This window comes from Melopsittacus undulatus, chromosome 4 (genome assembly GCF_012275295.1).
Source record: "Melopsittacus undulatus isolate bMelUnd1 chromosome 4, bMelUnd1.mat.Z, whole genome shotgun sequence".
Lineage (NCBI taxonomy): Eukaryota > Metazoa > Chordata > Aves > Psittaciformes > Psittaculidae > Melopsittacus > Melopsittacus undulatus.
The window spans coordinates 4797426-4822670 of record NC_047530.1 but is presented as its reverse complement, the minus strand read 5'-3'; the positions used below and the strand labels follow the sequence as shown (position 1 = coordinate 4822670).

The window sequence follows — 25245 nt, the reverse complement described above, 5'->3', positions numbered from 1 at the left end:
ATGGCAGAAAAAGACTTTGACAGGGATTGTAGTGATAGGACAAGGGGTTGTGTGTTCAAACTTAAATAGATGAAGTTCAGGTTAAATATAAGGAAGAATGCACAGGATGCCCAGAGAAGCTGTGGCTGCCCCATCCCTGGCAGTGTTCAAGGCCAGGCTGGACACAGGGGCTTGGAGCAAGCTGCTCTAGTGGAAGGTGTCCCTGTCCATGGCAGGGGTTGGAACTTGATGAGCTTTAAGTTCTCTTCCAACCAAAACTAATTGGGGATTCTATGATAGGACAGGACCAACAGGAAGAGATGCAGCAAGTCCCCTGAAGGCAAGTGCCAGAACAGAGGATGAAGTAGTGCATGTGTGAAAAACCAAAGATAGTTTAATGTTTAACACACACACACACACACACAAACTCCTGTATTATATGAAACAAATACACACACACATGTTCACTTGCTGGATAGACATTAAGAGTACAACTGTACACTGAATGGAGGGAGCCAGAAAAGACTGAGGATTAAAAAGAGCACAAAGTGATGGAGCTGAGAGGCAGGCAAGGGTGGGATGAAGATGCCAACAAAGCCAGGAGGAGAAGTGTTCAGTGGGAGATGCTCAGGTGGCAATAGCATCAAGCAAGTAAAAGAGGGTAAATAGGAGCCTACAGAGAGGCAGAAAAGGCCAGAGGGAACACAGGAGGGATCGTGCCAGATCTTGCCTGTTTTCTCCTTGCAGAAGTCAGGCAGAGCCAGGGCATGGAGGTGGAGCCAGCACTTAGAGCAATCACCCCGTAACGGCTTCTCTCTGGAAAACAGCACCGAGCCTGGATCTCATTCTCCCTGACAGCTCCAATTCAGATACGAGGCTGGCGCCATGCAAATCCATTTCAGAGTATTACTTCTCTCCTGCCCAGTCTACCTTGCTGCTTTCTTCTGAAACCAAACCCCTTCGCTCTGCCCAGCCTCTCTAGCAACCCAAAGCCAATGCCATGTGTCCACATACAGGGTCAAGGAACATCAGTGCCCCTACACACAAAACAACACTTAGAAACTCCTTTAGGGTCAAGAAGAAAAGCTGAAACAGAAGGTCCTTTCACAGCACCTCCTTCCATCAACCCTGAAAGATACTGAGGCAAGGCTGCATCTGGACATCTCCAACTCCCATTCTCTATCATGCTCTATGGAGAATACAGCCATAGTGCACTGGACTAACATTTCTTTGTCCATCCACTAGATGAAAAAGCAACTAACAATCCAGCTGGGAAGTGCTAATGTCACACCAGACCACATGAAAAGAAATTCCTGCCATGCATGTGGGCAGCATGCCTGTCAGCAGCACTGTGCTCCTCTCTGTAAAGGTACTGTTTCACACTGCCCCAGGACAAGCAGCAGGTCATGGGAGGGAATTCTCCCCCTCTATTACTCTTTCATACAGGCTTGCAACTGATGTCTGCAGCCCTGATCCAGCTCTGTTGCAGCAGCACAAGAGGGACCTGGAGCTGTTGGAGCGAGTGCAGAGGAGGCCATGGAGATGCTGCAAGGGCTGGAGCAGCTCTGCTCTGGAGCCAGGCTGAGAGAGCTGGGCTGGGGCAGCCTGGACAAGAGAAGGCTCCTGAAGGGGAGACCTGAGAGCAGCTCCAGTGCCTAAAGGGGCTGCAGGAAAGCTGGAGAGGGGCTTGGGACAAGGGCCTGTAGGGACAGGCCAAGGGGAATGGCTTGAACCTGCCCGAGGGGAGACTGAGCTGAGCTCTTAGGCAGAAGCTCTTCCCTGTGAGGGTGCTGAGGCGCTGGCACAGGGTGCCCAGAGAAGCTGTGGCTGCCCCATCCCTGGCAGTGTTCAAGGCCAGGTTGGACACAGGAGATTGGAGCAACCTGCTCTAGTGGAAGGTGTCCCTGCCCATGGCAGGGGTTGGAACTGGATGACCTTTAAAATCCCTTTAACCCAAACCATTCTGTGATTCTGTGACAAGTGAGAGGCTCCATGGGACACAGGAGCACAGCACACTACATTCAGCCACAGACCTCCTGCTGAAAAGAGCTCTGCAGCCTCATCGTTCATCTTACATACACTAGAGGAGGAACATGGTGTAGAGAGTAAAACAGGGACCCACCAAACAGGTACTCAGACAGATGTTCTCCTTGTCCCTCTCTCTAGAGGGATCACATGCTGAGCTCCATCCTCCTGTGGGTCTTTGTTTAAAGCCTCTTCCCTGCTCCGCTCAGCCTGGCATTTCAAATACATGCATACTCATTAAAGAGGAAGGGGATGTATTCAAGAGGAGCAAGTGCTTGCATGTAGAAAATGTATACATCCATATACTGCTGCAGAGGTCAAAGTGCTGCTTAATAGAAACCTATCTTATTGAATATGGTCCTGCTTGTTTTAGACATGTGGTATTCCCAGCCTTTGGAAACAGCAAGGAAAAACAAGACTAACTTATTCAGGTTTGTACACTGCTCTGAAACCAGAAGATGGAAAGTGTCATTGACAGTCACCAAATATTTGATTCAATGGCATCTTTAGTACCAATTTTCCCTTTCCATTATAGGAAAGCCATGATGTCCATACAGGCAAACCCCATTCATTCCCTATTACTCTTGCAGCTGATGTACCGTTGTGAACAGAAGCAGCGAGCTCTAACATATTTCGGGTCACTAACACTGTATTTAGTCTTCTGTGCACACTTGCTCAGATGAGAGATTTCAATCACCTCTATTCAAGGAACATTAAGCAACAGAAGACATCTCAGGTCACCTAAATCCTCCTCTCCAGTGGAGGATCATGCCTCTCCCTTCCGCTCACTTTGTATCTAATCCAATTGAGAGTCTCTCAAGCAGCAGAAATATTCTCTTTCTCTCTTAGAATCTAAGTCTGACAGAGACCTGTCTTCATTACTTGTTGCCTGCATAAACACTCTGATGATGGGTTTTAATTGTGACTCCTTTGTATCCCACTAAAGCAAAAGCAGCAGGATGTGTGAAACGTGAATAAGGACATCAAAACCCATGCTGATGCAGAGTGACTGAGGGACAGCAGCACCACGGGATCTAATATACCTTTAGCCCCATAGGTGCATTATCAATATGGGTCATCTGGGCTCAATACATTCTTAATATGAAAACAAAAATAAACAGAAGCTTAACATGGAATTTCTCCTGCTTAGTTGCCCTGCTCTTACATTCTCTCTAATCACTGCTGGCTGCTATCAAACACAAGAGCTTGGGTTAGACAAGATGTGACCCAGCCTCGCAGCTCACGGGTGCCCCTTAACACTGCAGTACCCTCAGGGCTTTAGGCTATGTTGTTCCTGAGGTTGGTTTGACTTAAGGGGTACAAAAGACCTTGCTGGAATTAAGATTATTATTATTATTATTGTATTTTAAATCCAGCCCTCAGCACAGCTTCCTTCCACTTCAAAGTTTGTTTGCTTTGGGGCCCCAATGATGTTATATCTTACAAATGACTTTTCTTTTTGTTGCCTTCTATACTTCTACAATCATACATGTTTGTCTAAAGGCACTTAATCAAGCATAAGGAACAAGAGTTTGCACTATATAGTGACATGGAAAACAGGAGGAACACAAAGCATTCCCATTTTACATTTTATACATCACAAGCAACACCAAAACAGATGTAAGACAAGCCAATTCCTCATTACATTTTCCACTTCCCGCAACACAAATCTTTGCGCATTAAACACAACTGAAAGCGAGCTGTGGAGTTGGCATTAGCTTGACAGATGCCGAGATGAGCTGCACCAGAAAGGAATATCTCAGCCCGAAAACAGTGCATGTTAAAAAGGCATCTGCTTATTGTTTGATGCGTGTATTTATTTACACAGACAGCTCGCTGACACGCTGAAAGGTTGGGGAGGATGGTGGAGGCTGGCATTTTTAACTCTCAGCATGCAGTTTGTTACCCTTTGGTCCTGTCCCAAGCTTCCATTCTATGGTGGCAAAAAGGGGGAAGCAGGGTCCCCTATGCTGTGTAGGCTTGGCTCCCCTCCCGGAGCTTGCCCTTACAGCACACAAGGCAGTGCTTCCAAGTTCAGCCTCCATAGGCATGCTGCCCCCAGGGCTCAACCTCCAGCTCCTGGGGCCTCTGTGCCTTTGATATAGACATGAGAAGAGTCCCTCACAAGCCAGTCAAGCACAGCTTCTTGTGCATTAAAAAGAGATCTTCTTTAAGAAGAAAGAAGATTAATTAAGTGGGTAAAATCCCACAGGTTGGAACAGCAGCTGAGGAATTATCTTTCTATCAGGTTGGTAATGAGGACTGGGGGGAAAAAAACCACCTCACAGACATTAACAGCTTTATATGGGCTCATTGGCATTCCAGATCAGATGCGAGGCTTGGCTTTCCCAGGAGCAGCAGATGCGGCTCCAGTTACAGACCAGACTCTGGGCAAACTACAGTTTGCCCTGCTGAAAACAGCATTACAATGCCTGACTCTGAAAGGTACAAACCTCTCTTGCAATTAACTTCTTTCCCCACAGAAATGATGCCCGGGGAGATTGCAGGTCACAGCATCCAATGCCTCAGGTTGATCTGACACACCTCCAAAACCTGTGTTCAGATACATAAAAGCATATGTGTGTGAGAGAGAGATTTAATCAACATATATCAGGGAATGTGAAGAGCCAGCATACATCAAATGACATAATCATAGAATCATAGAATAGTTTGGGTTGGGAAGGACCTTAAGATCATCCAGTTCCAATCCCCCTGCCATGGGGTGCACACCTCACACTAAACCATATCACCCAAGGCTTCATCCAACCTGGCCTTGAACACTGCCAGCAATGGAGCTTTCAATATCTCTCTGGGCAACCCATTCCAGTGCCTCAGCACCCTTACAGTAAAGAACTTCTTCCTTAGATCCAATCTAAACTTCCCCTGTTTAAGTTTTAACCCATTACCCCTTGTCCTATCAGTACAGTCCCTAATGAAGAGTCCATCCCCAGCATCCCTATGGCCCCCTTCAGATACTGGAAGCTGCTCTGAGATCTCCATGCAGCCTTCTCTTCTCCAGCCTCAACAGCCCCAGCTTTCTCAGCCTGTCTTCATACAGGAGCTGCTCCAGTCCCTGATCATCCTCGTGGCCTCCTCTGGACTTGTTCCAACAGTTCCATGGCCTTTTTATGTTGAGGACACCAGAACTGCACACAATGCTCCAGGTGAGGTCTCATGAGAGCAGAGGGGCAGGATCACCTCCTTGGACCTGCTGGTCACGCTTCTTTTGATGCAGCACTGACCAAATCCAGCTCTTTTACCATACTGATTTCCCTACCAACACTGCTGGCTTCTTAACCTTTAACACCCGTAAGTACTATCAAATCCTAACAAAATAATGTCGATAATTTCCCATTCCCTGCAACAGAAAAACATCCTGATTTGGGGTCAATGACAAGTATGGAAGCAGAGATACATTCATGCCAAACACTCCAACAGGGGATCGCTACCGTGAAGCAGCCACAGAGCACCACATTGAACTGCACTAAGCTACATATAAGAAATGCATTAACTTCCCTGGTTACTAAGGCAAAGGAATTTGCCTCCCCCCTCAAAACAAAAGGGGAAAGAAGGAAAAAATAAGTGAATTACTGGCAACCTTTCTAAAACTACACTTTCAGACATCTTCCTGCCTCTCTGTTACTATTCATATCATAGGAGCCCCATGAGGCCCCACAGAACCCAGTTTTTTACTGAGTGCAGCATGGAAGAGCCCCCTCCCCAAAGATCTGGCTGCCTAAACAGGCAAAAAAAGCAGGAAAAAAGGAAATACTAATATTTTCCTTGTTACAGACGGGAAGTAGAAATCCAGAGAGATGCTGGTTGTAAAGATCAGACAGGAAGCCAGTGACAGATGTGGGAAGAGAACAACTTCACTCTCAGTCCTGTTCCTTTAGTATGTAGATCACTGTTTCTTCCTTTCTTGTTCTGCTGTTCCCCTGAAAGCTGTTTCTTTTACAGCTTGTAAAGTTCATCCTTAAAAGCAAAGTCCACAGCTTACTGATGTGCTCCTCATTTTCAGGGTTTCTGATGTAAATGAGCACGAGGGATTCTCAGTTGGCACCCAAAAACTGCCCCAAAGAGGCCAATTTCCCCCCCTTTAAATGAAGAGCAAATGTTGGGATGTGTTGTTCTGTATAGGGTTTTAATATACCTAACCATGGGTCCTTCAGCTGACCGACTCAGAACCACGCTAGTGCATGTACTTCTGAAGTAGGTATTTTACATTACTTACATGTTATCAGTCAACACAGATGCTATCCCTGCCAGGTAAGACAATTATTGTCCAATTACATTGAAATGAAAGATATTTCTTGCAAAGGTTTCACTAATTACCCAGCCTTACCAAAGGCCAAGGATAATGGAGTATTTCTCCACCATCTCTGACACTCATTAATCCAGATGCCTTCTGTGCCCTAAACCAATTGGAAAAAGAAACCAATGGCACTTCCTCAGCAATAGGATTAAATTACCTACTCTGAGGAATCAGGCTGCCTAACAGAAATATTTGCATTATTAATAGCTATTTCAAATCATTTTACATAATCTTTAACAAGCACCACTAACTCTTTTGTTTCTCTTGGGTCTGAAATACCTTTAAGTGCATAAACAACAGTTAGTCTAACTCTTTTTCAAGTTATTCTTTCTTTCTTTTTGACTCAGAAATATTGCTTTCTGTCAGCTCGAGCTGTTAACTTAGGTTTGCTGTTGCTGTTTTCTCTTCTTCCTTTGAATAAAGGGCTGGCTGATCCCTGGGATACTGTGGCACAGCGCTTGAGTTTTCACAGTCAAGCTGTCACTCTATTAGCATTGACAATCTGGTTGGTTTGTATCATCCTTCTCTAAGGCTCTCATCTACCTCTTGTATCTCTTTCCTCTGATTCACCTGAGCAGACACATTGACACCTTTGGGCAGGATGTTCCTAAAATTACAGGAGCATCCAAGGATGGAAAGAAAAGAGATATTCAAGGCAGCATGGACTGCATGTCTGTTATTAGCAATTTCAACATCTGCTGGTGATAGGGTTTGGAAAGGCTTTGATTCTCACCTAGGGAATTTAGTGTTGCTTGTTTGCTCCATGAGAGTGCAGTGAGCTTTCTCACACAGTGTTAGATCCTGGCAGTGTTCAAGGCCAGGTTGGATGAAGCCTTGGGTGCCATGGTTTAGTGTGAGGTGTCCCTGCCCATGGCAGGGTGGCTGGAACTGGATGATCTTAAGGTCCTTTCCAACCCTAACTATTCTATGATTCTATGATTCTATACTCTAATGCATTACAGAGTTTTATCCATAATACATGTGCGTGTGATTACAGGCCTTCAAAAGATTTCTCAGTGAAAAAGTTAATATAGAAGAGAGCACTCACAGAGATGTATTCAATTCTCTTTTGGAATGCATCATTAGTTCTGCATAGCTGATATCTTCCGCTTTATCTTCTTCAGATCCTCTTTCTTTAAACAAACTCCGGATTCCCCACCCCTCCAAAATGCCTCTTAAGACCTGATTGTTTTTCTTGAAAGACACAATAATTTTAAAGGACTTAGCAGTAGTATTTCAAGAGGAAAGGGCACACAAAAACTAATCATCAAATGGCAAAGGCCAAGGAGAAAGCCACAGCCAGTTATGGAAAAGGACATGCAATGCTGTTTCATTATCCTGTTGAAATGAACTGTAAAAGCTTGCAAAATTCCATTCCAGTGCCTGCAACTCCACCTAAATCCTCCTGACCACAGTAACAAAACTATTACATACCACATGGCTTGGCATTTTCATCATGTCCTAAATATCTAGCACATGGCTCAAAGGTTTCGGCCTTTCAGACTAGTGAATCTCGTGATCAGTGCATGAAAACTGACTGTCCAGAGCCAAGAGAAAAGGAAGATGATCTTCCAAGATGTGAAGGAAACTACTCTTACTCTCCATACCCTTCTTTATATTCCCCACTGAGGAGGTCAAGTCTCTTTGCTCACATGCTACATACATCACCCTAACTTCTGTCATCCAACCTTCTGCTGTTCTTCACTGCCTTCTTCATACAATCTGAGGTGGCTCTAGCTGTGCATAGGTGCAAATAAACCACATAAAGGTTTGATTTTTGCTACTCAACCTCTGAATAAAGGCTACCATAGAAGGGTAAAGTGCAAACACAACTTCTAAATCTGCCAAACTAGAGCAGCTTTAAAGACTATCAGTGAGAAACATTCATTGGAACTTGCAAGCCAAAGATGCCTACTACACATGGAAGTACAGTTTAACTGACCTGGCTATCAATTCTATTGTCATTGTGCAGTAGGACTGCTCATGGGAGGAAACTGTAGTACACGAAGAGCCGAGCCCTATAGAAACAGGTACAAGATTTTCAAGTACCAAAAATCAGAAAGTAAAGATACAAACCTTAGAGGCCTCAAAAGGGTTTACTCTGTCTGCACAACAGAAAGACACCTACTCGTTGCAGAAAGCCAATAACTGGAAGGGATGAAGAAGGGAAAGTCAACCAAACAGCAGCAGAAGACAAGGAAGAATTCCAGTTTAGCACCAGGCAAAGGGACACATCCATTCTTTAGTTTCTTCTTACAGAAAATAGAAGAAAATTGCCATATTTTAAGAGCTGTGTTTTTCTTTTAACCTTTTATTCCCTGTATGTTCAAATAAATAAATACATAAAGAGGAATAACTTCTGATCACCAATCCTTCAGGAAAGAACAATTCTAACAGACTTCTTTCTGGAATGCAATGTAAAAACAGTTGAAACTTTTCAATGGTCCAAAAGAAACATGACTACCATTAATTGTATCAGCAATTCCAGCGTGTGCTTGAAATACAGAGATGAGGTAATCTTTTCCTTAGCTCAATTGTACAAGCACCTTAAAGTCATTTTGCATTGTGTGGCATTCATCAGAATGGTGATTGGTGGAGGTGGACTGTTTATGGAGAAGGTGACTGTTTCTGGCTGATATCTTCTCATGATGGGGGTTCTGAGGACTCATATCAGCTTTCATTACTAGGGCATGTGTCCTGTTTGTAAATACTCCTCATCAGCTGCTTTTCCCCTAATCCATTCCGCTGGTTTCCTCTTCTTCCCTCTCATCCAACAGCTTTAAACAGCTAGTAACCAAAAGCAGGGTGGCCTATGGAAGTCACAAGTATGGAAGTGATCAGGCAGTTTAGTTCAAGGACTATTGTTATTACAGGGCACAGGCAGACCAAAATACTCTGCAAGTTCTGCAACAGAACCCAGTCCCCAAAGGATTTCCCTGGAAAAATGGAATGCCAACCATCTGAAAGACATAGAAAGCAAGCCTTTTGGCTCAATGTCACCATGCCTCAGCAAAGGAACACCACTTCCTCACTTTCCCAATTCTTAAATTGTATTAAAATCTTTAAAATTATTAAAATTCCACAGTTATTAGAATGTTTTCTATTGTAAAACCACTATATTGTCAGGGAATACACTTCTGGAGGACTCTGTCAGGCAGCTGGTGAAGGAGTGCTTCTGAGCCTGCTGAACACAAGAGGAGGAGGGACAGCCAAGGGAAACAACAATTCCATCAAAGCCAAGGGCAGAACTCTTGTGTCTGCACCAGCAGCACAACCAGATCCCAAACAGATGGAGAGAGAGAAGCTCCAATGGAAAGGCCAAAGTTTTCAACAGTGCTGACCCATTCCCAAAACTTTTAGATGTCACTGAAATAAATGGTGGGACTTCCATTGCTCGTTATCCTAAAGGGTTTCCAAAACACTGCACATGCTCATCTTACTGCCTCTGTTGCTTCTGGAGCCTGTAATAGGCTGTGGAAGCCAAAATGAACCTTTTTATCAGCCTGAACAATAGAAATGCTTCTGAATCTCTGGTTTCTTCATGACAAATGGCACCACAAACCCTCTTTGCCATTGCAGGGGCTATTCCTTCCAACCAAAACTCTGCATTCTGTTTTTCTACTGCAGAGCTGTCTGCAGAGATACATCTTGAAAATGAACATGACCTTAGCTTTTGCCTGACATTCCCCACACTTAATTTCAGCTTCAAGGGTTTTTTTCAGCATGTCAATAAATGGCACAGCTGCACTTCAGCATTTTGCACCAGACTAGAAACAGTGAGATTGAGAGACAGGGAAAAAAGGAAAGATCAATGCTATTTCTAAGAGTTCAACTAAGAGAGGGTGTGAACTAAAATAAGCCTATTTGCCTTACAATCAACCACAGGAGATTTTACTGGCACTTCACTTTTAACTGCACCATTCCACAAGAGTCTAGAGGGCTGATAAGGGGCCTGGAGCACCTCCTGTATGAAGACAGGCTGAGAAAGTTGGGGCTGTTCAGCCTGGAGAAGAGAAGGCTGCGTGGAGACCTCAGAGCAGCCTTCCAGTATCTGAAGGGGGCTACAAGGATGCTGAAGAGGGACTCTTCATTAGGGACTGTAATGGTAGGACAAAGGGTGATGGGTTTAAACTTAAACAAGGGAGATTCAGGTTAAATATAAGGAAGAAGTTCTTTACTGTGAGGGTAGTGGAGCACTGGAACAGGCTGCCTAAAGAAGTGGTAAATGCTTCATCTCTGGCAGTGTTCAAGGCCAGGTTGGATAGAGCCTTGGGTGACATGGTCTAGAGTGAGGCATCCCTGTTCATGGCAGGGGGTCGGAATTAGTTGATCCTGAAGTCCTTTCCAACCCAAACCATTCTATGATTGGCAGTCCCTAATTAAGGATTACAGTCCCTAATTAGGCAGGAGCTGTAATCAGGAATCCATGAGAAAAAAAAAACCAAGTCTAAACTATCAACTGCACAAAGCATCTCTGCTGCATTGTTTTGGACTCTTGGGCACACAAGCACTCAAAAATGCTTCTGGAACAGTTATGGTGTAGCTGCTGAGAGCATTACCTGTTCTGGACAGCTGAATATCATTTTGGATGGAGTTATATGCTTAAAGGACCTCAGAAAGCAGCTTCCAGCTATGAGAAGCTAAGGAGAGCTCCTCCAATGGGAAACCTTTGTTCCCTTTGACTCACCTGGTGAAAGCTGCTGCTTAAAACCCATAATTACTTAGATCAGCTCTAATGTCTGGCTACCAGTTGGCAAGACACAACAGTCTGCAGACAGCTTGAGCTAGGGCCATGAATAAATAATTTCCATCAGTGATAAATGTCTTCTGGCACATGGGAAGTGAGCCCAGAACTGGGAGAAAGGACAAAGCTTTAGGAGGCAGTGAAACCTTGCTCCTTTGCACTGATGGTGCAATCAAATGTTACTCATTGGTTTCAGCCTATGAGAGTTTCTCAAACAGCTCCAATCCATCCAGGCAAAGCATCAGGAACTTTTCCAAGGCACAAGTGAGTCAGTCTTGATGTAGCTATTAGAGATGTAGCATGCATACCCCTTACACCTCAGACTGAGTTTGCCAGAGCTTCAGAGATGCACATTGCTAAAGCCCACCCTACATACTATCTACAACATAAACCAGCTGCATTTAGAAGAAAGGCAAATGGGAACAGGTAAGCCCCAGGCACCAGCTGTCATACCAAATGAAAGTGGTCAGAACAACATTAAAGCACAGATGTCTACAACCAGAGGTCTCCTTCACCTTTGGACCTTCATGAGCAAGAATCATTTGGCTCACCATCAGCCTTTCTTCCCCAGTGCCTCCTCTGGATTGCTGCCACCCTGTCCTGCTCTTACCCAAAGCCTGTAAGGTTTCTCCTTGAACCATCTCATCCATGCAGCTCACACTCAGCCAGCAGATTCCTGTACAAGTTAGCTACTGTCAGGCATCCCTGCCCATGGCAGGGGGTTGGAACTGGATGATCTTAGGGTCCTTTCCAACCCAAGCCATTCTATGATTCTATGAGCTCCTCACCAAGCTCTCTTCTGCCAAACGATCTTCCAACCAGCGAGACCAGAAAGCCCTTAATCAACCAGCTGTAAGATGCAAGAGCATCTCCCTGTGCCCAGATAACACTCAACAGGGCCTCTCTGCATACAGCTGTTTCCAGAGCACTGCAACCAGAAAACCCAGGCCAGACAAGTAGCTCTTCAAGGCAGACATTAAACATTCATTTGCAATAAACACCCTCCAGAGCCCCAGGGACCAATGAGAGGTGTTTGGAAACACAGCAAGCAGAATCCAGAAAGGCCAGACTCACAACACTCTGTGGTTATGGTTGAATATGTGAAGATTAAAAATAGAAGTGCTTTTAAAATGGTCCATGTGCTAAGAAACAGAAATGAAATCTTGTATTTTGGACACTTGAGGTCTTCAAGGGCAGTTTTCCCTTATCTCTGGGCAGCAAGAGAGCGTTCTTCTCACTGTTAGCTTAGAAATGTATAAAAGAATCTCAAACATGCTCTCTGCAATGCAATCCTAGGGCTGAAATGTCTCCACACTTGCAATCTCTTTATCTTCTCTCTCTGGGGCAGGGCAGGCAGTTGGGAAGGGCAAGGGATAAAAGGATCTGTGAGGCCACAGAACAAAGATTGGGTCTTGGGAGAGCATCTGGGTGTATTCCTCATTTAATGGTTTTGGCTTGTCCAGTTAAAACAGTGGATTTTATGTATCTATTGATTCTACAGTCTGAGGTACTGAGACTTATAGGTACTTATAGGTACTGAGGTTTTAAACAGAACTATGGGATTCTAAGAACATCATATAACAGGAAGAAAGCTTTTAAAATCAGATAGAAGCACACACATAAGGGGCAGGGGGCATTCAACACTGAGAATGGATGTCAGGATATGCAGCTTCCACATGAAATGCTTGCAACTGTTAGCAATACATATGTGGAACTTTTCAATATAGTTGCTTGAATTATAGGAGAAAAATAAGTATTATAGAATCACAGAATCATAGAATAGTTAAGGTTGGAAAGGACCCCAAGATCATCCAGTTCCAACTCCTTGCCCAAACCTCACCCTAGACCATGTTGCCCAAAGCTTTGTCCAACCTGGCCTTGAACACTGCCAGGAATGGGGTATTTACCCCTTTTTTGATTAATAGTATAATATCATACAAAGAAGATGGGCAAACACAGTTAAAGCAGCAAAAATGCAGCTGAGTGCAATAGCTGAAGCTTTACAATAAATTTGTTCATTTATGGTAACGTCCACTGTGTATTAGTATTTCCTCAAATACTCCTGTAACCCTAAGATTATCCTTTTTAAACAAATGTTAAAGAATGGCTGCAGAATAAGGATTTTGTAATTCATTGCAAATATTCATGCAAGAAGCCAGGTCCTATGAATTACACACATTTAGTCAAGGAGCAGAAATGCTGTTATGTGACCTATATGTCAAAAGACAAACTGAATTGTGCAGCTGGAAGCCGAACACTTCAATACCAGCCACTGCCTACTAAAGAGGGATTGCTTGTAAACAATCAGCAAACCAAGAAACAATCTGAATAATTGCAAATAACTCATGCAACTGAGATGTCAATAAGTCATTTGTAGACGATTTGTCAATAGAAGGACATACATAGAAAACCTTATGTTAAAATTGCCATAAATAATCAAGTAGCTATCACAAGAACATGTAGGATGCTCCATGAAGAAGCATAAGTAATTATACCAGGGGTTGAAAAGGCCTTTTCTTTCTTGTATTATATTCTGTAACTCATCAGGTGTATTAGGATAATATTTTTAGTTACAATTGTACTGATCCCTGAGGCATAAGCCATTAGTGAGTGATGGAGGCAAGCTGATGAAACTTGATGGGTAAATAGACTCATTCTAAATACCAAGTTGGAGCAAAATCTGACGTCAATGAGCCTGCACTTGCATGCACTAATGTCATTACTCAATCTCATTCTTGCAGATGGTCATACCAGATAATAACTTAGTTCTCTTGAGTCACAGAGGAGCAGTGACACCTTCATTTCAATGCAGCACAGCCCTCTTTAATCCTTTAAAGCACCTGACTTGCTGCTATTGGAAGAAGACAAACATAAAGCTGGATTTTCCAAGAATCCCTAAGAACTCTCCAAGAGCTACATGACAGGGATACCATGCTGGGCACGACAGCAAGAAAAAGAAGATTGGTGACCTTTCTACACCCATCAGTTAAGTTAGTTGTTGGATTTACCACATGGAGAGGCAGCAAGCAGCCATCAAGAAGTCTCAGTCCTCCAGGTTCACAGCAGCAGTTCCTGATGGAAACCTCATGATCCATCCAGTTCCTGAGGAAAACAGCAGGTTCTGGGACACAAGGAAAGCTGGCCCTGTTCAACTGTGATTAGATCTACTCCAGGAGTAACAGGAAACCTAGTTTAGAGGGGTCTTATTCTGCAGGAGAGAATTCCCAGAGCCAGAGATCTTGTAAAAGCATTAGGTTTCCTTGACCTCAGTAATAAAATGGCAGCAGACAACTGCAGAGATTTTGTAACATTTAAGAACAATTTTATGGTTCTACTTCTCTTAGAGTTTAATTTGCTTTATCAGTTCTTCTATCCACATAACAATGGAGAACAGTGACATATTTTGTTTCACACAGAAGCCTTCATTCCCTTCCTTTTGACCTGAAATTAGAGCACTGCAATAGATGGTCCAGGAGGCACTAATCACATTGACTAAAGCCCCAAGTTTGCTAAACCAGAGAAGCAAGAGCTGCAGAAGGGGGGAACAACTTCCCTTCCAAACAGTCTGAGGGGTTTATTACTCTTCAATGGGTCCCAAAGAATCACAGAATTAACTAGGCTGGAAAAGACCTTTAAGATCTAGTGTGAGTAGGGAGGTTGGAACTGGATGATCTTAAGGTCCTTTCCCACCCAGACTGTTCTGTGGTTCTATGACCATCAAGTCTATCACTAAACTATGCAATATCTTCATTCATTTGGGGTTCTACCACCCACCCCTCCTAAAAGTCTTACAGCTTCCTGCTTGGTGCACCTCAGCAGCACAACATCTCATCTCCACAGCCTTCCATGGCTTACACCTTTGGGGAAATGTTAACATTTTAAATGTCAACCATAAGACTTAATATACTTCCTGTATATTTTACAATACACTCATGCTGTTTTCTTCAAGTCAGGTACAAGACCAGATGAAGAACTTGCTCTCTGGTGTAAGTTGATATCTCCCAAAAAAGCTGGATAGCAACCAAAGCAGATGGCTACTTCTTGCTAAACACTGCTTTTCCCTGTAATTGTACCTCTTCTGGCCTGCATGAGATTCCCTGGCAGTAAATGCTGCAAGGAAGATAGATTACAACAAGCATTAGCACATCAGTGTGGTATAACGAAGCATTCAAACAAGACTAATGTCTTTGGAATTGAGAAACAGAAGGTAATTGAAAAGGACAGGAGAGTGGTCACAAATATACTGCGTGTTTAGTGTGGAGTCCAGCAGTTTGGAAGTGGCTCTGGCATGGTTGTCTGGTGAAGGTTAATCACTTTTCTGCCAGCACTCAGCCATACCTCTGTGATGTCCTCTCCCTGGGTACTTCTCCTGTTTGGGTCACCAGTCAAAGGAAATCCTAGGACAGCAAGCGCCTCCTTTGGGACTCTATTTAAGCAACCAGACAGCTTGTCCTGAAGAAATGCCAATGTCACAATGACATCCAAGTGTATCTTCAGCATTTCACAGTGTGTTTAAGGAGGAGAGATGCTGTCAGGCTGAAAAGCTCAGCCAGCTGAAGGCCATTGGGAACCACCTGTGCTTCTTGAGGTGACTGGCTTTAACTCTTTGCTTCCTCTCAGGAGAAAGTTGCAGGGTAACTGGCTCACATCCCCCAGCCCCAGAGGCCAAGCAGTTTGCCCATATCACCTCAGAGCAATCACAGCTTAGGCAGAGGAACAGGAAAGGAAGTTCCCAGCCTCACCCTCCTGATATATTGAGGTCATCATGAGAATATCGAACCAACACATCATATTTTTGGGACTTGACAGAAAATATATCTTGAATAAAAATAATTTAAAAAACCTCAATTTTAAAAAGAAACTGGAAAACCAAGAGAACCAAGCAATTAAAATGTGGTTGCCAAAGCATTTTACCATGGTCAATTGAGTCTGTCCTAAAAAGACAACTTGATTTCCTCTCCTCTCACTAACATACCCCTTACCTACCCCAGCTTCACAGCTACATTTTCTCTAACAGATGGCCTAAGCGATTAACATAACTTTGCTAAACTCAGGGAAACTGTTCTCAACATGTATTTATTTAGTTTCAAAGCCTGATGCTTCTATTTTAGACATAAGAAACCATATTTGCATGTTTAGAAGGTTACTTCCCCCAACAATATCAATAGGCCTAATAAAAGCTACAACCCACTTTCCCTGTCAATACTGCCCAAGGGACTGCCTCTGTTGGATGTGTTTCAGTACAGCTCTTCCACTGTATCTGCTTATATGTCTCTTTGCCGGCTTGTGTTCATATTTCAGCTGGTAAAGGATGAAACACTAAAAGCAACAGCTTTCCCCTTGAAGCATACTAAGGAATTCACTTGTTTGAGCATCTGTATTTGCTACCAGTACAGGCAGGATTGTGTCATCCTTTCTTAGACCAAGTGCTCAGGGAGGAAGAGAACAAGAGCAGAGCTTGTGCTCACAAGCAGGAGATGTTGCTTTCAAGCCCTTTGCACCATGTGTATAAAGCATCGATGGAAGCAGTAGGTGGCAGCTAGTTAACATCCTATAACACCACTACATAACGATTTTGACCAGAAGTTAAAGAGAGCCTCATAATTAATTGAAGCTGCAGGAGGAATGCAGGCAGGCCCACTAATTACCTTGGATACTCTGGCTACAGTGCTTGCTGTTACAACACGTGTTGGGGGATCTCTAGTTCTCATAAGCAGTCGTGGTCTCTGGTTTGTGTCTCCACTAAAGATGCATTTCTAAACACCTCACACAACTCACACAGCCAGAGCCATCGCTCCATGCTGTATTGCAACAGCCATCATTTTCAGCCATAAGATTTCCCTGTTACAGCCTGACCAGCAGGAGAAACAAAACGGGAATATTGAGGTCAGCACAAAATAATAGTGGAATTGCCACTTCCACCTCTCTGAGCTGGATATGTACTTGGAAACAATCAGATGAAATCATTGCACTGAGAACCTTATGAGGTTCAGCAATGTGAGCACAAGGCAAGTGGGGCAGGCATATAAGAAATAAATACATAAAGCATTTGTATCTCTTTAGAGGCTTGGTAGAAGGAAAAGAAATAGAATGACTTTAAAATCACTTCCATCCATTACTGGCCAAAATGTCTGCTAAGGGTACTTAAGCTTCTGATTTCTGCTTAGCCTTGGTGACCTTTTAAATCCATAACTGGAGATCTTTTTGGTTAGAAAAAAAGTAAAAGGAAGGACCAAGTTAAAAAGTTTGATTGGCAAATATGCAAGAAGCTTAAAACCTACCAGCCTCATTTCCCCAGATTAATCTGCAGTGCAAATGTGGGGATGCTAATGATTTATTTCTCACCCCTCTGCACCAACTCCCTCTTGGTCTCTTTAAGACAGAAAAATGAGTAATAATAATAATAAATGTATGTGCTCCTTTCATTAACAACTCTGAGCTCTCGTTTCTGACTTGGTATTAAAACATCAAAACCGAGCTCCCCAATCCCCATCACACCGGGTGATCAATGCTGCTTTACCACTTAGAGAAGACCTAGAGAGGTGCCTAATACATTTATTATGTTACAGTCACCAGCACAAATCCCTTTCAAAACGTTACAATCCCCTCCACGTGACACTTATCTCCGCAGTAGGTCCTTTTGCAGTCGGGTTAATAACCTTCATATTATGTAGGTAAAAGAAGATTAACTGTGAATATGTTGAATCCAAGTTTATAGCCTGGTACCTCCTCCTTTTGTTTGGTTCCAGGCCCTGCTGGCCTCTAGCTAGGACCTGACAAATAAATCCCATTTAGCACTGCTGGCAAATGCTTCTTGATTGAGCATTTGGAAATCAAAGAAGGTCTCATTTCCTCACACTGCATCTCTAGCAGTAGCCTAGTCTCACTTTAATGTCTTCCCACTCCAGCAGAACCAGTAGCAAGCAAGCAAATGCAAGAAAATCATCCATTTCCCTTAAGAAATTCAGCTCTCAGAAATGTATTTCCAAGCACTGCATTTTATCCACTTTGCCTTTAGAATAAAATACTGTATTTTATGAACAAAATATTATATTTTCAAACTTCAACAACATTCAGATTCCTCTAAACTCATAAAATCTTCAACACAACAAGATGGAAGAATAAGCTCTAAATATGATTTTGTAGTCTCAATTAAAGGTAGGTGTTTTCTCTCTCCTATGTTTCCTGTCTGAAAACACCACCCAATAGATCTGCCAACAGTTCTAACAGTTCTGCTCACTGCCTGAGTCAGGAAACCTTCAGAGCAGCAGCCTCCCCTGTGAACCAAAGTAGAAGGTGTCTTCTGTGGAGAAGGACTTGGGAGTGTTGGTTGATGAGAAGCTCAACACGACCCAACAGTGTGAGCTTGAAGCCTATAAACCAACCATGTCCCAGTGCATCCCCAGCAGTGTGAGCAGCAGGCCTGGGGAGGGGATTCTCCCCCTCTACTCTGCTCTCCTGAGACCACTCCCCTGCAGTCCTGATCCAGCTCTGGGGCAACAACACAAGAGGGATGTGGAGCTGTTGGAGTGAGTGCAGAGGAGGCCGTGGAGATGCTGCAAGGGCTGGAGCAGATCTGCCCTGGAGCCAGGCTGAGAGAGCTGGGCTGGGGCAGCCTGGACAAGAGAAGGCTCCTGAAGGGGAGACCTGAGAGCAGCTCCAGTGCCTAAAGGGGCTACAGGAAACCTGGAGAGGGGCTTGGGACAAGGGCCTGCAGGGACAGGACAAGGGGAATGGCTTGAACCTGCCCAAGGGGAGACTGAGCTGAGCTCTTAGGCAGAAGCTCTTCCCTGTGAGGGTGCTGAGGTGCTGGCACAGGGTGCCCAGAGAAGCTGTGGCTGCCCCATCCCTGGCAGTGTTCAAGGCCAGGTTGGACACAGGGGCTTGGAGCAAGCTGCTCCAGTGGAAGGGGTCCCTGCCTGTGGCAGGGGTTGGAACTGGATGAGCTTTAAGGTCCCTTCCAACACAAACCAGGCTGTGATACTAGAGTAAACAAGGCAGGGAGGGGAAACTACCACCTTCCTTAGCAAGGGTGAGTACTCCATGTAGGAGTCATCCCCTTCATCTCTTTGATACAGCTTGTTCTCCCAAGGGCCGTTCTGTAGAGAGGCTTCTGTGCTGATAAGATGTGCAGGTGAGAGCAACTGGCTCACAATGCAGAGGCAACAGGATGTGGCCAGTCAACAGAAGAAATATGGGAAAACAGAAAAAGGCAGCAGGTCCTGAAAATCTGAAGTGCTTTAGCCTGATGAGGATTTCACAAATAGCAGCTATGAAATTGGTCAAAATCATAAACACGTGAAAGGAGAACATGCTGCCAGAAGACACCTGCCACCATATGTACAGTTACAAATCTCTGCTCCCCAAAGGAAACAGGAGTCTTATATTGCAAGGATTTGATCATGTTTCCAAAATGGAATACAGCTGATAATAAACAAAATCCCAAATACCCATGAAGCACAGAGCTGTTCCATGATATAAAGTCAGACTTCCAGAGAAGTGGTAAATGCTCCATCCCTGGTAGTGTAAAAGGCCAGGTTGGACAGAGTCTTGGGCGACATGGTCTAGGATGAGTCTTTCCTGCCCATGGCAGGGGGTTGGAACTGGGTGATCTTAAGGTCCTTTCCAATCCAAACCATTCTATGACAGTAGCTGCTAAGGACAAATCCTTGCTTTGAGTAGGGAATACTCTGCAAAAGCAGTCAGGGAGTTGTTTCTGCTAGGTGTTGTCAAGAGTTTGGAGGTGGATTAGGCAGAATCCCTAATTCTTTTCCTCAGTCCACTCCAGTCACTTCCTGGACTGCCACAGATACATTTTTGTCAAGGAAGTCTAAAATAAGATCTAACTGAAAGGTGGAATTACAACTTCCTTGCCCTGATCATCCCTTCAGTTGATAGGCTGCATATACACTGCCAGCATTGAGATGGACTAGTCAAGCAGTTATCTGACACAGGCACAGCAGCAAGGCTCAGATGTAGTGGGGGAAATCAAGGTATACTGAAGTAGGGAACAAGACTCTGTAAGAACCCTTTGTTTTCTGATTTTGAGCTGTTGGATAGAGTCAAAATCCTGTCACACTTCATCCTATTCAAAACAAAGTAAGTTGGAACGAGGAGAAGAGGTTATTTGACTGTTTTAGTGATTTTTCCCCCCAAACACAACCATAACTGGTATTTTCTAGCCAAGAGTTCTTCTGAGACTAAAAACCAAGTAATAACAATATTTTTTTAATTAAAGCTCAAATCTTGCAGGTTTTAGATTTAAAAATACCCATTTCATACAAATTCCACAGAAAAGAGCCTTTTTTCCTAGTCCTCAAAATAACTGGGAAGAAAAGACTAAGTCATTTAGGCAGAAAGAGCATGGCTGGCTCAAAAGGAGCTGAATAATGATGAGTGCTCCTAACCCCAGGCTGGCTGGCAAGGCCTGGCTTCCCCCAGCTCAGATCTAACTACAGTCACTCATTATAATTCAGCACTGGCTCAGCACAGACAATACACACACTCTGCAGTGTAAAAAAGGAAGGGAAAGCGCTTTTCCTGCCTCAGTGGATTTATATTCTAAGGGTCATCAATCTCATCCTGACACTCAGTACACGTGGCAATCAGGTGATGGATCACTGTCCAAGCACTACATCCTTTTCACCTTTCTTATACTAAGGAGTACACAGTTACATTTAGTGACTCTCATCTGAACACAAAGCTGGAGAAAACATTTTGAATCCAAACTTTCCCAACCAAAATGACAGAGGAAGAAAAAAAACCCCAGCATTCCATGGTAATCTCTCCTGGATTTCAAATCACTCTACTTGAAAAGCATCTTTGAAGAAGACAGTGCTCCAGCAATGTTTGGAGCTAACAGACCACATCTTATCAGGAACCAGCAGAGTAAAGATGCTAAAAATGGTAAAGAGATGCTGGGTCTAATGTGATTGCCCCCAGAGTAGAGCTAGGAACCTCTGTTTAGGGCTGTCACCAGGCACTCCAAACTTGGGAGACCTAGTTGCAAACGCATCTTCAGTTGCTAGGATAGGATGAGGTAAATGAAAAGGAACTTTGCACTCCCACAGACAGGATAGTGATGTTTTTGTGCCCATCCCATGCCATGCAATATAGCAGCCCTGTATCCCATTGATACCCACCTGCTAGGTCAGTCCTGTATGGTAAGCTAGCAACTTTAGTGACTTGCTCCACCTTGCAGCCACAGCTTCTCTGGGCAACCTGTGTCAATGTCTCACCACCCTCACAGGGAAGAATTTCACCCTAATGTCTAATCTCAGTCTCCCCTCTGTCAGTTTAAAGCCATTCCCCTTGTCCTGTCACTACAGGCCTTTGTCAAAAGCCCCTCTCCAGGTTTCCTGCAGCCCCTTTAGGCACTGGAGCTGCTTGAAGGTCTTCCCTTAAGGAGCCCTCTCTTCTCCAGGCTGATCACTGTGCCCGGAGCAAGGGAAGGTAGCCTCTAAAGGTCCCTGCACCAAGTCTACACAGAGGATGAGTCTTCTTTCCACATGAGGGTAACAAGAAAAATCCTCCAACTCACCAAGCAGTGCCAAGCACACTGAAAGTAGGGTGGTGAATGACAGTATTATACATCAAACATAACTTACGTAAAGTCATTCACACAGACACACGGAAGGATCCAACTTCTCCCAGTTGTGGCAGACATCTGCTCTTCAGTGTGTGCCTCCAAACTCCCTGAAGTCCCCAAAGGAATGGACATGCAAGGCCAGAGAGAGTATCTCCCCCCCTGCCTCCCTCTGCATAAGAGCAACAGTGTTCAAGGCCAGGTTGGATGGAGTCTTGAGTGCCATGGTTTAGTGTGAGGTGTCCCTGCCCATGGCAGGGGGTTGGAACTGGATGACCTGAAGGTCCTTTCCAAATCAAACCATTCTATGATTTTCTCAGCAAAAATAGCCTGAAGTGAGAATATGATATGGAATATAAGCTGGATTTTCTGCTTGCTGACTTGAGTTTCACTGCCCTGTGACACTGCTTGCTTTGGTGGTGTCACTTCTGGTTTATGAGGGAGGGGGAAAATCAGGTCCCCAGTGAGCAGCTCAGGCACAACACTCAGAGTGTTTTCCTGTAAAGTGGCTCACTTGTAGTCTCAGAAAGCAACCAGAGCCAAAAGTGGTTTCATAAGCTTAGAGGAAAGCGTCTCGAGCGAGACACCACGGCGTGAGTTGCGAAAGGCACAGAACACCACATCTACCCTTTGCCCTAGGCTTGCTGTAGCAATCTCTGACTGCTGACATCTGCTAATTTTAGCAGACTTTCTGTTTTTAAACCAGAAAAAAATCGTGTCTTTCCAACAGATAAAGCTGAGTAAATGAGCAAAGCATCCTGGCAAGAAACCCTGCTTTCCATGCCCATTAAACCTAAATCCCTTTCACATCTTCTCTAGCAGCTGCAAGCATCCTTGTGAAAGTTTCTGGGATGCCTGTGGGCTAGCTGCACAGCAAGTGACAGAAGCCTCTAAGGATGGTTGTGTCTCATCTTGCAGAGAGAAAGATAGAGATTAGATTTGTCAAATGGGGATAAGAAGTTAACGGGACCGATAAGGTTAGACATGCCAAGCAATTCAGCAAACAATTCTGGCAAGAACGATTAGATCTAGCCTAACTAAGTATGATAAATGCTGACTTTAACCCAATTACTTACAATGATTTTAGAGGTCTGGGAAGAGCTGAGCACTAGAGCATTTTAATCGATGAGCACACATGAAACTGGGCAGGCTCCCTTCCTCACCCCATCATAAACAGAAGCTCAAGTTGAACTCATTGTGAAAAGAAAGATCTCTGGATTTCTCTACATTCTGGTTCTAGACAGGTCTTTGTAGCAGGGAAATCACGATCAGTTCCCAAAACTACATATATACGTAGCTTCCATTTCAGAAAGTTAGCTTTCTTAATGGTCTTAATGGAAGTTAGAAGAGAATAGAGACATACACTTGGTTTCTGCTCTTTCTGAAGAAAGGTTCTTCCCCCTACAAATAACATCAAGTGGAATAGTTCCTCTGACCTACAAGCCAAAGTCCCCAAGGTAATTTTCTACTCCAGCTGGTGCCTCCATCACTGTGTAAGATGCCTGCACCATCCCTGTGTAAGAATGCAAGTGACATGAGGCAGAGGGCAGCCGAAGGTCTGGGGCTCACTCAAGTCAGACAGGCTTAACACAAAGATCAAGGGGTTTGTGAAGCCAAGACCATTTTCATTAGATTTATAAGACTCTAGATGGGAAAAATATCCTGGTCTCTTAGCTGCATATCACCACATGACATTTAATAATACCAAAGACAACAACTGTAGGTTAGGCCAGGGAGTTTCTCAGTCAGCTCGGCTTTGATGTACATGACTTCAATAATAAAATCATTTGCTGTTCATGTTTTCATGCTGAGGCCTTATCCAGAAGGAATATTGGCTCCTCTTTCTGGTTGGCTTTTTTTTCCCAAAGCATCTTTCATTTCTGTCATGAAACATATAAAACTGGGGTTGGGGTTTTTTTCCATCTAATTTAATTTGTGGTCCTGGCTTGTCATAGCACAAAAGTACTTCTTCAGTATTTTGTTAAAGAACATACATCCATTCACACATGCTTCAACAAATGATTTTGGACAGAGAAGTTTTAGGGGAAATTACTTGGAGACATTCAAAAGGAATTAATACAGTTTTATTATTAGGACTTGTAGAACATAAATACAGCTCCAAGTCATTTCTTCTTTCTAGTCTGTGGACTAGAAAAAGCCTTGAAGTTGCTGCAAACTGGCAAACTCCAGACCCAAGGGTTGCTCTGTGGACAACAGGATGAAAATTGTTCTTATTGCAAGCATTTACAGTTACAGTGTTCTTGAATTACACTGGATGTCTGCAACAGAGCTGAGCATAAACAGGACGCACCAATATGGGCTGTGCTGAACTAACAAATTAAACCCAAAAGATAAATGAAAGAAATTTATTCAAGACTGTGCTCTCGCTCACAGCCCCAGGATCATGGTGTCTTATGGGTTATTTTCTCTTTGCAGTGATGTTAAGGGACAGGGACAGTCTAGACATTACAGAGAGCTGCCCACTGGACTCTGCATGATGCAACTGAGCTCCACATGCTTGGTCCCTGTGTAATAGGGTAGCCCTGCTGATGAGCCTCTCAGAGGCAGCTCTTTATTAGAAGCAGCACAGCTCTGTGAGTTTTAAGTCTGAATGACTTCCAGGCTAAGTAAGCAGCATGCTCCTTAGTGCGTGCAGATACAGAGATTCAATTCAGGATGAACAATACAAGGTAAGAGCTTCATAGAATCACAGAATGGTTTGGGTTGGAAGGGACCTCAAAGCTCATCCAGTTCCAACCCCCTGCCATAGGAAGGGACACCTTCCACTAGAGTAGGTTGCTCCAAGCCCCATCTAACCTGATGGAGTTGGATCCAACTTAAGGACCTTATGGCCTGTATCTTTTTTTCCTAAAGGGTTTGTTTAAGGAAGTTTGGCCACAAGCAGGTGAGAGAAGGAGAATTCTGGATGGATGACAGCTGATTTAGAAGTCTTTGTATTTTGATGGCTTCATGGTCAGAAATTCACCCACCACCTGTGTGCTGGGCACAACTGACAGACCAAGAAAAAGAGTAATATGTGTGAAACAGCAATGGCTAAAAGAATTAGCTAAGAATGAACTATTCAGATGCACAAGTAATTCATTGTTTTGGGGAAGAGGGATGGAGGTTAAAAATGGTGTGGGAAAGAAACCACGTAAAGTGATGAGTCAGCAAATAATCAGTTCAAACATCTAGCTTTAGCTGTTGAACACTGGCCCTCTGCAAATCCTTTTTGGAGCAGAGCCTAACACTCCCCAGCTGCTCCCTTCCACCCTAAGCTCCGGAGCACCAACTTTAACCAACAAGGCCAGGGTAGAGACTAAACACCCCCTCCTGTGAAAAGCAAGCCAAATGAGGCATGCAGCTACTCCTGGGTGCTTCCTCATTCCCTAATTCACCCTGTGATGGGAACACCGCTTGTGCTCGCTGGGAATCAGTGTGGCACCACAGTGATTCCTGTTCTTTAAACAAAGCTCTGCTGGGCCGGAGTGACTGGATGCTTAGAGAAGCAGGTGGACTAATTTTGCTTGGCAAGGATTCAGAGCTGGCAGTACCTCAAGGGACCACAAACCCAAGCAATGTGCAAGGGTTTAATGA

The 25245-nt window shown here is 44.0% G+C and overlaps 1 protein-coding gene across 4 annotated transcripts in view; it reads right to left on the bottom strand.

The window, feature by feature from the left end:
* The window catches only part of TSPAN18 (tetraspanin 18), a 125207-nt gene that overhangs the window by 63374 nt on the left and 36588 nt on the right, over positions 1-25245 (bottom strand). The window lies entirely within an intron of this gene.